At 38.9% G+C, this 12,284-nt stretch overlaps 1 pseudogene; it reads left to right on the forward strand.

Annotated features, from left to right (window-relative positions):
- Positions 1-8,061: 8,061 nt before the first annotated feature.
- Positions 8,062-12,056, forward strand: LOC102405117 (annotated as a pseudogene).
- Positions 12,057-12,284: the final 228 nt, after the last annotated feature.

A 12,284-nucleotide genomic window follows, 5' to 3' on the forward strand; every position in this document is an offset into this window, starting at 1 on the left:
TTCGTCTGAGTGAGATTGTTACTACTGATGAAATTTAATTCCATGTATGAAGAAAGGGAGGAATTGAGGAATAGCAGGATAGTTGAGGGAAGAAGACAGAGCCTCACAGTCTTCCAATCCTCATATCTCTTCTCTCTTGCCCTCCTTCTTCCCTTTGTTCACTAAAATATGAATGACCTGTACACATGAGTACCACCAACTGTGGAGTGGGAAAAGAACAGATGTCCCAATGTTTACTGTTTTGAAAATTATTACCTGGACAAAGAAAGACAAGTATTATAATGAATTTTACTGGATCAGTATTCCATCTGAAATTGATAATGCATCAAAGAAAATGGTTTCAAAGAATGAAAGAAAAACAGCTTATAATTTTTCATGACAAATGGGACCACTGAATTGCATGACAGTACTACATAATTCATTTGGAATGAAGACTCTCAGCTTGGCATCCAAGTCCCTTCATGACCTGACTCCTATATCTCTTTCCAACTTGACTGCTACTTTTGCATTTTTGAATATTACTTCCTGCTCAGAACATTTCTCTCAACATTTCAAGCTGTTCCAAGTCTCTTGAACTGACTTGCTGTTCCTCCTGCCCGGAATGCACCTCCACTGCTGGATGAAAATATGCTCAATTGTTCAAGACTTACTTAAACATCTGAAGTCTTTCCTTTAATGTCCCAGCATAGTACATTGCTCTCTCCTTTGTACTCATATAGCCTCCATCCTTCTGTTAGAGTATTTATCACAACCTGTTCTTGACCTAGACCAACATATTCTCTGTGAACATTTCAGGAGCAACAGCTCTCTGGTCTAATTCCTCTTCTTTTTAAAAAACGTTTGTTGGACTATAGTTGCTTGACAATATTGTGTTAGTTAATGCTGTATGGCAAAGTGAATCACATATACTTTTATCTATATCCCCTCTTTTTTGGATTTCCTTCCCATTTAGATCACCATGGAGAATTGAGTTGATTTTACTAATTGCTAAATAGTAGGTTCTCATTAGTTATCTGTTTTATATACAGTAGTGTATATATGTCACTCCCAATCTTACAATTCATCCTACCTCCCCTTCCCCCTTGGTGTGCATATGTTTGTTCTCTACATGTCTGCCTCTGTTTCTACATTGCACATAGGTTCATCTTTAACATTTTCTAGATTCCATATATATACATTAATATATGATATCTGTTTTCCTGACTTACTTCACTCTGTATGTAGTCTCTAGGTCCATTTGTGTATCTGAAAATGGCACAATTTCACTCCTTTTTTTACCTGCATAGTATTCCATTATATATGTGCAGCATCTTCTTTATTCATTCCTCTATTGATAGACATTTAGGTTGCTTCCTTGTCGTGGCTATTGAAAATATTGCTGCAATGAGAACGTGGTGCATATATCTTTTTGAATTTTGGTTTTCTCTGCATGTATACCCAGTAGTGGGATTGCTGCATCATACTGTAGTGCTATTTTTAGCTCTTTAAGGAACCTCCTTACTATTCTCCAGAGCAGGTGCATCAATTTACATTCCCACTGTCAGTATTAAGGGCTTCCCTTTTGTCCACACTCTGCAACATTTGTTGTTGGTAGACTTTTTTGATGATGGTCATTCTGAACAGTATGAAGTAATACATTATTGTAGTTTTTATTTACATTTCTCTTATACATAGTGATGTTGAGCATCTTTTTATCTTCTTCTTGGCCATCTGTATGTCTTCTTTGGAGAGATGTCTATTTAGGGCTTCTGCATATTTTTAATTGTGTTGTTTATTTGACATTGAACTGCATGAGCTATTTCTGTTTTGAGATTAATCTTTGACAGTTGCTTCATTTGAAATATTTTCTCCCATTCTGGAGGTTATCTTTTCCTCTTGTTTATGGTTTCACTTGCTCTTCAAAAGTTTCATTTAATTAGGTACCGTTTGTTTGTATTTTCATTACTCTAGGAGGTGGGTCAGAAAAAGATCTTGGAGTGATTTGTGTCAAAGAATGTTCTGCTTATGTTTTGTTCTGAGAGTTTTACAGTTTCTGGCCTTACATTTAAGTCTTTAATGCATTTTGAGTTTATTTTAGTGTATGGTGTTATGGAGTGTTCTAACTACATTCTTTTACACAGAACTATCCAGATCTCCTAGCAGCACTTCTGGAAGAGACTTTCTTTCCTCCACTTAAAATTTTTGACACCTTTATTATAGATTAGGTGGCCATAGATGTGTGGGTTTGCCTCTGGGCTTTCTATCCTTTCCCAATGATCTATACTTCTGTTTTTTCCTGTAGTTGATATCTAATCTTACAGCATTGTGATCAGAAAAAGATGCTTGAGAAAAAGGTGAAATACATTGTTTTAGGGTGAAATGCCTAGCAGATAGCAATTAGGTCTAACTGGTACAATGTATCATTTAAAGATTGTGTTTCCTTTATAATTTCCTGTCTGGATGATCTGCCCATCGATATGAATGGGGTATCAAAGTCCCATACTATTATTATGTTACTGTTAATTTCCTCATTAATAGTTGTTAGCATTTGCCTTATATATTGAGGTGCTCCTATGTTGGGTGCATATATTTTATAACTATTATATCTTCTTCTTGACTTGATATTATGTAGTGTCCTTCTTTGTATCTTATAAAGGTCTTTATTTTAAAGTCTGTTTTATCTTATACAAGTGTTGCTACTTCCACTTGTTTTGGTCTCTATTTGCATGAAATACCTTTTTCCAGGCCCTCACTTTCAGTCTGTATGTGTCCCTAGGTTTGAGGTGGGTCTCTTGTAGACAATATATATAGCAGTCTTTTTTTGTATCCATTCGGCCAGTCTTATTCTTTTGGTTGGAACATTTAATCCATTTACTTTTAAGGTAATTATTGATAAGTATGATCTTGTTATCATTTACTTTATTGTTTTGGGTTAATTTTTATAAACCTTTTCTATATTTCCTGTCTAGAGAAGATTCTTTAGCATTTGCTAAAGAGCTGATTTGTTGGTTCTGAATTCTGTTAGCTTTTGCTTGTCTGTACATCTTTTGATTTCTCCTTCGAATCTGAATGAAATCCTTACTGGGTAGAGTAATCTTGGTTGTAGGACTTTCCCTTTCATCACTTCAAGTATATCCTGCCATTCCTTTCTGGCCTGCAGGGTTTCTGTTGAAAGATCAGCTGTTATCCTTATGGGGATCCCTTTGTATGTTATTTGTTACTTTTCCCTTGCTGCTTTTAATATTTGCTGTTTGTGTTTAATTTTTTAAATTCCATCAATACTTGTCTTCACGTGTTTCACCTTGGGTTTATCCTGTATGGGACTCTCTTGGCTTCTTGGACTTGGGTGGCTATTTCCTTCCCCATTTTAGGAAAGTTTTTGACTATTATCTCCTCAAATATGTTCTCATGCCCTTTCCTTTTGTCTTCTTCTGGGACACCTGTAATTTGAATGTTGGGGTGTTTAACATTGTTTCGGAGGTCTCTGAGGCTGTCCTCATTTATTTTTATTATTTTTTTCTTTTTTCTATTAAGTTTCATTTATTTCCACATTCTATCTTCCAGCTCACTTGTCCTTTCTTCTGCCTCAGTTACTATACTGTTGCTTCCCTCAAGAGTGTTTTTAATCTCAGTTATTGCATTGTTCATTACTTATTGACTATTTTTTACTTCTAGGTTCTTGTTAAACATTTCTTGCATTTTCTCAATCTGTGTCTCTAGTCTGCTGCTGCTGCTGCTAAGTCGCTTCAGTCGTGTCCAACTCTGTGCAACCCCATAGACGGCAGCCCACCAGGCTCCCCGTCCCTGGGATTCTCCAGGCAAGAACACTGGAGTGGGTTGCCATTTCCTTCTCCAATGCATGAAAGTGAAAAGTGAAAGTGAAGTCACTCAGTCGTGTCCAACTCCTAGCTACCCCATGGACTGCAGCCTACGAGGCCCCTCCATCCATGAGATTTTCCAGGCAAGAGTACTGGAGTGGGTTGCCATTGCCTTCTCTCTAGTCTATTTATCTGTAACTCCATTCTGATTTCAAGATTTTGGATCACGTTTACTATCATTATTATGAATTATTTTTTAGGTAGACTCCTTATGTCCTCTTTTGTTGGGTTTTTAATCATGTTCCTTCACTGCTGGATATTTCTCTTCCTTTTCATTTTATTTGGCTTGCTGTGTTTGGGGTCTCCTTTCTGCAGGCTGTAGGGTCATAGTTCCTCTTAATTGTGGAGTCAGCTCCTTGTGGGTTAGGTTGGACCAGTGTCTTGTGAAGGTTTCCTGGCTGAGGGAACTTGTGTCTGTATTCTGTTAGATGAAGCTGGATCTCATCTTTCTGGAGGGCAGTCAGTGTCCAGTGGTGAGTTTTGGGTGTATCTGTGGGTTTGGTATGGCTTTAGGCAACCCGTATTTTAATGTTCAAGATTGTATTCCTGTTTTGCTGGAGGACTGCATGGGATGTCTTGTACTGGAGCTTGCCGCCTCTTGGGTGGAGCTTAGTCTCAGTGTAGGTTTGGAGGGTCTTGGGTGGACTCTCGTCTATTAATGTTCCCTGGTGTCGGGACTTCTGTGATGCTCCAAAGTTCTGCAGTTGAGTCTCCTGTCTCTGGATTTTCATCCCAACCTCTTACAGTAGAATCTAGACTTCTCCGTCAACACAGCACAGAAGACCAAATGCCTAGGTTAATGGTGAAACAGCTCTCCAGAGCCAGGAATACCCAAGGAGATTCACAGAGTTATATAGTGAAGAGGAAGGAGGGTGATAGAGGTGACCAGGAGGAGAAAAGGGAGAATCAAAAGGGAATAGAGCAATCAAGCCAGTAATCAAATCCCTATGTTAAAATGGATATGAAATGTCAGACTGTTAAAGGTACAAAATTAATAACAAATATCAAAAAGAAATATTAAAAAACTAGAATAGATATTAGATTCTCAAAAGTACAATATAAAAAGAATAAAACAAAATTGAACACAAAAATAAAAATAAAATATTGTGGGATCAAATCAGTGTCAGATAATACCTTGTTCCGGCTTGTACTTGTTCTTAAAGTCTACAGTTGCCCCTCAGATGCAGAGTCTCAGCTTAGTTGCAGGATTTTAATCTGTTGTTCTTGCCACTTCTGGGCTGTTCTCCCTTCTTTGCTTCAGTTGGCCTCCTCTGCTTGCAAGTCTCTTCAGTATCTAATCTCTGCCCTGGCACAAGGGGGCAATAAGTGGCCACTTACTCAGGCTCACTTGTTCAGTTGTGCTGTGGAGAGGCAGGGACACTGCAAACACTGTTGGCATGTTTGGGTAGCATTTGGCTAGCATTGGGTTTGGGTAGCACTCACTGTGGATGGACCACACAGGGGTTGCCACAGCCCAAAGCAACATGCTCTTCCCAGGTCCAAGTTGCTCAGGCTTCCAGGTGCTCCACGAGGGCACAGTTCTGGGTGGGCTCTTTGTCTCTTACACTTCCCAGATCCAAGCCACTCAAGCTCTCAGGGGCACCATGAGTGCACAGTCCCAGGTGGGCCATGCATCTCCTCAGGGGAGCTGGTCTCAGGCTGTGACAGTCCTGGCAGATATAAACCATCCAGGATGCCAGGAATACATGGCTAGTGACTGGCAGCCTGCTCACAGCTTGGAAGGAGATGCGGTCTCTGGGGCCGAGATTGAAGTGGCCCTTTGCCTTCTGCCTCTGGCTGTCACACACCTTCCTCTCTGCCTCTGGGGAGGGCCTTGAAGGGCAGCCAGCTTGCTCTCCTTTGTTATTCGCTAGGGCATGATACTTTGTTCTGTGAGCACCAGGGATCACAGTGAGGCGTTTGAGCCTTCCTATGGGAAAGGTTCTTTGTTTTTCTTTGTCTCTCTGGCATTCCTATGGTTTGGGTTTCTATGTCATTTTATTTCCCTCAGAATATCTTCATGGCATTCAACACCAGTCCTTACCCTAACGACTGACAATGCAGCCGCACCTCCACACCCAGTCCCCACTTGCTAAGGGTGGATGCGAGCATATGAAGCTGCATCTCCACTGGTAACTGCCATTCAGCATGAATTCTGTGGTGATTTTTTTTTTTTCCGGTTATGCTGTCCTCTGAGATTCCAAAGCTCCCCACTGACCCTGACTGTGAGGTTTCCTATTGTATGAAAACTTCTCCTTCATAGCACCCTCCCCATGATGGGTCTCCATCCCTAAATCCTTTGTCTCTCTTTTCATCTGTATCTTTTCTCCTACCTCTTTTCAAAGAGATTGGTTTGTCCTCATGGGTATCTGGGGTTTTCCACCAGAATTCAGAGGTCGTTTTGTGGAAGTTATTCCCTGTGAAGATGGTCTTTTAGTGTGTTTGTGGGAGAGAAAGTGGTCTCCCCATCCTATTCCTCTGCCATCTTGGGACTGCCCCCCAGAAGCTTACTTTTAAATTCATTTACTCAATTAAATTTATTGTAAACTCAGTCAAAACTGACTGCATGAAACTAATTTTTTCAGAGTCAACTTTCCACAAGCATTTTTTTAAAAAATCACTTTCTGTATCAGTATTTTTGTTTCCCACTGACTTGTAGCACAAAAAGTGCACACAATACCACAAATAAACAAAACAGCTATTGAATTGGGTAGACTTACCCTGCAAACAAAATTGAGTCCATTGACTCAGAAGTTTTATTGGTTCCTTGTCTCAGCTGTCAAGCACTGGGGCAGCTGGTGCCATTTCTGGGAATTCTGAAGGAAAGATCCTCAGACAAAATAGTTCTAGGAGTTGTTTAAGATCTTACTGAAACATTCCCTGACCAGAATCAGCTAGCCACAAGCAGCAAGGATCATAGCTGGCTAAGACAAATTTGTTCCTGAGTCGAAACTCACTCTACTCACTGCACAAGAGGACAGTGAATCCAAAAGATGAGGTGCTGAGGCAATGAATACGGTTTTACTCAGAAGACCGACCGAGCAAGAAGATGGCAGACTAACGTCTCAAAATAACCATCTTTTTGAGGTATAGATGCAGGTTTTTTTTTTAATGGATGGAGATGGGGAGGTGAAGAATGAAAGTAAAGAAGTTCATTAATCTCGCAAATATCTCCTAGGTTGGCAAGCCTCGGCAGGGAATGTGTTAATTTCTTCCTTCCTGCAATCTTCAAGTGGATAGTGTTATGAACAAAGGCACTTAAGCTTGTCAGGCAGAAGGACAGGATTCTCTGATGCAGGCCATTATTTATGATTATAATAACAAAAGCAATGGAAAGCAAGTCAAAAAGAAACAGTTGACTTCTGTCTACAACAGAGGGAAAGGCAGAGTCAGTGCTAGTGGACTTTTTAGTTCTGATATAGTTTCAATCAATATCTTCTTGTTTTCCTGCAAAGAAGTTACTCTATTGTTTCTTGCTTTAGAAACTTCTAGACATCAATCAAAGTAAGCATTCCATTCAGTCTGTTTGATCTTACTGCTGGCCTTTTCTAACTCTGCATACAAAAATATCAATTTGGGAATATCAAAAGAACCCCAATTTGGCCATTTTATGTTGAGATCTCCTTAGTATAATTTCCACAATTAAGTAGGTATTTGCAAGTGCAATTTTGTACATACATAACCCTGGCTGGACTGTTAGAGGATACTTTCTGATGCCCCTCATTTCTGTGTTTGAGAGGCTCTATCTCCCATTTGAAGTTGAATTTGTCATTGATAAAATTCATTATTGAAATGGCATTGAAACAGGAAGGAAGTGGGCAGGGCACAGCCTTTGAAAGAATGAAATAGCCTGAGGATACAACATAACCTGATTAGAATCAAGTAAGTCCAAGATGGCAGACAGGTGAACTTCAACTATACTTTGATCCTCAGTATATGCTTATTGTGGGCTTCCCAGGTAGTTCAGTGGATAAATAATCTTCCTGCAATGCAGTAGACTTGGGTCCGATTCCTAGGTCAGGAAGATCCCCTGGAGGAGGGCATGGTAACCTACTCCAGTATTCTTGCTTTGAGAATCCCCATGGACAGAGGAGCCTGGCAGACTACAGTCCATAGGATCACAAAGAGTCGGACACAACTTAAGTGACTGAGCATGCATTCATCGTAACACATCAACAAGCTGAATGACACACCCAGAGGCACCATGACAGTTCCAAGGTTGACCATCAAAGAGGTAATTTTATTAGCCTATGAAATTACGCAGCCCATAAAAGCTAACCACGCCACATTTCAAGGCTACACTCTCCCTCTACATTGGCCCACACTGCCTGTGGAATGTGTTTCTCTCTAAATAAATACACTTCTAACCTATCATTTTGTCTCTCACTTAATTCTTTCTGTGATAAGACATCAAGAACCAGGGCTTCATTAGGTCTTGAAACCAGATCTGTGATCTCAGTTAGTTGGAAGACTGTGGGTTTTGGTTGAATTTGATTCCAAGCCACGTGGTTGTGAGTCCCAAACTGGGTTTTGGCTTGATTAGATTCTGACACATGGATTCAAGTCTCAATCTGGGGTGGACAGTTTCGGTGTGGTGGGCAAGTGTGATGCTTGTGAGCTTAACTCCTCCAGGAATCACCCCCAAAGTCATTTCAGCCCTCTTACATGTCTCAGTAACTCTCTTTGGCAGTCTAAGACCACCACAGGTGCTCAGATCACTGAATGGACAATTCTAATCTGAGCTCCCAGATGAGTAGGTGTTTTAATTAATTAGTGAATTTCCCTATGGGACCACTGCACAATAAGAGGACTTGGCCTTCACCACTCCTATAAATTTCTCGGTCATCTTGCCTCTTCTTTGAAATAAAGCTCTCATGTGATATCTTCACTTTTATCCTGAAAAATTCTATAAGGGCAGCCAAATTGACGAAAAGCAATAGATCAGCCTCTTACCTAACTACTCAGCACAGATCACTCAGTCTCCTACAACTGTTAAACCTCAATATATTTCATCTGAGTCCCACTTAATGTCTAAACACTGAGTGGGAATGCCCCTGTATATTTCAACTGACCCCCCCCCCATATCTTTCAACTGGGAAGGGGTAGGTAACCTGGTCCACCATCAAATAAACCTCTGGACTCTCTGAGGATGTATAGGCCACTGCTGGTACTAAATCTGCTGTTCCTCAAACTGTTCAGGTGAAGGAGAGAAATCCACACTGGGTCACTTCATAGTCACCATAACTGTTGACTAAAAAAGGATGCACAACATGAGAGTTGTGAGTTAAATTTCACTTGGGGCAAAATTAGGACTGCAGCCTGGGAGATGGCACTTCAGATAGCTCCGAGAAACTGTTCCAAAGAGGTAGTGAGAGAATATCAATATATAAGATTTTGGTGGAGTGGAAGCTCAATGCAATCAAGCACTTGTCTTACAAAAAGTTTTCTGCTAGTCACCAGGAATTGATGTCTCCATGAAGGGGTTTAGGACAAGATACTATTTAATGCTTTTCTAGACATGAGGAGATGCAAGGATTGAGATCATGAAATCAATTCCTGAAAATATCTGTCTAAAGACCTTTCTTCTAGTTTCCATGGAGTAAAAAATGCCTCATTCTCCAGCCTGAACTCTCTTCACAGTGTGTTGAAGGTCAACAGCTGCAGCAGCACATGATTCAGTCTCCGCAGAGGCAGTTGGCAAATGCCCTTGACAAGCATCAATTGGTAGTTGACATAACCAAAAAACACTCACAGATTAATATTTTTGGGAGACAATTTGTGCTCCCTGTTTCACCTTTGGATTAATGTGTGCAGTTCTCAAATTTGCATTTAGCATCAACTGGAATGAGTGACATTATCTTAATGTTCATTTAAGTCAGAACTTATACAAGAACAACAATGGTTGGATGAAGATGACTGTTTCAGAGACTCAATAATGTTCATGCTGTTTTCTAATAGTGTATACAGCCATTTTAGTGGGTACAGATCAGAGTTTTTACAGTTTACTTGGAGTATTTAAAACGGAAGCAGTAGAGAAATAAGACAAGCTTTCAAGAAACTGGTATTTAAACTACATCTTGATAAAAACCTGAGTAACTCAAATGTACATAATGATTTTTTAAAAATACAGAATATGATCTACTCAAAGATGAAGATCTGTGGAAAAAGTATGACATATATATAGAGGGGACTTACTGATAATAAAGGAGACTACTATGAAAGCTAGAATTGTTATCCTTATGGTTTTAGTATTTATGATGATGATCCTGAAATCATAGCATTGGATAGAAGATAATTTGATACTGCTGTTAATTCTGGAGATCTGTGGCTTGTGAACTTTTACTCCCCAGGGTGTTCACATTGCCATAATTTGCCTCTCACATGGAAAGACTTTGCTAAAGAAGTAGATGGGTTGCTTCTAATTAGAGCTGTTAACTGTGGTGATGACAGAATGCTTTGCTGAATGAAAAGAGTCAACAGTTATCCCAGCCTCTTCGATTTTAGATGTAGAATGGCTGTAGTGAAATATCACAGGCATAGATAAAAAAGAAAGTTTAGTGAATTTTGCCATGCAGCATGTTAGAAGCACAGTGACAGAATTATGGACAAGAAATTGTGTTAGCTTCATACAAACTGTGTTTTCTACTGGTATTAGCTAGCTGATCACTTTTTGTTCCAAAAGAGATTGTGTGACTTCACAAACAGGTCTCAGGTTAAGTGGTGTGTTGGATGGTCTTGCTAATGTAGAATGGATAGACTGTGCCACCCAGGACAATCTTTGTAAAAGTTTGGATATACAAGTACTACTGCTTATTTTCCTTCTAGAGCCACTTTAAATATCAATGAGAAAAGCAGTGTCTTGTTTCTTAATTAATTGGATGCTAAAGAAATATATTTGGAAATAATATATTTGGAATATATTTGGAAATATTGGAAATAATCTTCCATATTTTAAACTACTTTCAGCAAACACAGTAGAGGGTCATTTGGCTCATCATCAATCAATGGCTCTTATTTTTTAATTTTGGAAAAAATGAAAATTTAATTGATCTTGAGTTGAAAAAACTAAAGCCTCTACTTAAAAATGAATGTATTCAACCATGTCTAGCAATATTTAAAGGACAAGTAATCAAATAATTTGGAATTCATCATGGAAAGAAGATTCTATATGATATGCTTGCGTTTGCCAAAGAAAGTGTTAATTCTCATCTTACCACACTTGAATTTCAACATTTTCCTGCCAATTACAAAGAACCATGGCTAGCTGATTTTTTTGCCCCTTGGTGTCCACCATGTAGAGCTTTATTGCCAGAGTTATGAAAAGCATCAAAGCATCTTTATGGTCAGCTTAAGTTTGGTACATTAGATTGTACAGTTCAGGAAGGACACTGTAACATGTATAACATTCAGGCTTATCCAACAGCAGTGGTATTCAACAAATCTAAAATACATGAATATGAAGGACATCACTTTGCTGAACAGATCTTGGAGATCATAGAGGACCTTATAAATTCTTCAGTGATTTCCTTGACACTCACCACTTTCAATGATCTAGTTAAACATAGAAAATGGAAAGTCTGGATTATTGATTTCTAGTCTCCATGATGTTATCCATGTGAAATCTTAATGCTAGAATGGCCTAGACATTAACTGAACTGATCAATGTGGGCAATATAGACTGCCAACAGTATCATTCCTTTTGTGCCCAAGAAAATGTTCAGAGACAAGCTGAAATAAAATTTTTTCTCAAAAATCAAATAAAGCTAATAAATATCATAGTTACAATAGTTGGAATAGAGATGTTTATTCCCTAGGACTATGGGGTGTAGGATTTTAACCTAAATATCTACAGATCTAACACCTCAGACTTTCAGTGAAAAAGTTTTACAAAGGGAAAAACTATTGGGTGGTTGATTTCTATGCTCCTTGCTGTGAATCTTGTGAAAACTTTGCTCCAGAGTTAGAGTTCTTGGCTAAGATGATTAAAGAAAAAGTGAAAGCTGGAAAAGTAGACAGGCTTATGCTCAAACCTGCCAGAAAGCTTATCCAACTGTTAAATTGTATCCCTATGAAAGGGCAAAGAGAAATACTTGGGGAGAGCAAATAGATTCCAGAAATGCAAAAGATATTAATACCTTAATATATGAAAATCTGCAAAGCCACCAAAATCATGGAAAGAGAAATATTAATGAAATTTAATGATGTTAAAAACGAAGAAAAATTGAAAAGAAATTGACAGGTGACATCAGAAGACATGTTTTCAGAATGTTACTATATAGGTGATGGGAATAAATGAACATTATCTTGGACTTCAAACTGCACTGCCTGAATTCTGTACAACATTGATATAAATGAAGGGTCTGCAGCTGTTTTCTGTAAAGGACCTGATTATGAATATTTTAGGCTTTGTAGACCATATATAGTTAT

Source organism: Bubalus bubalis, chromosome X (genome assembly GCF_019923935.1).
Source record: "Bubalus bubalis isolate 160015118507 breed Murrah chromosome X, NDDB_SH_1, whole genome shotgun sequence".
Classification (NCBI taxonomy): domain Eukaryota; kingdom Metazoa; phylum Chordata; class Mammalia; order Artiodactyla; family Bovidae; genus Bubalus; species Bubalus bubalis.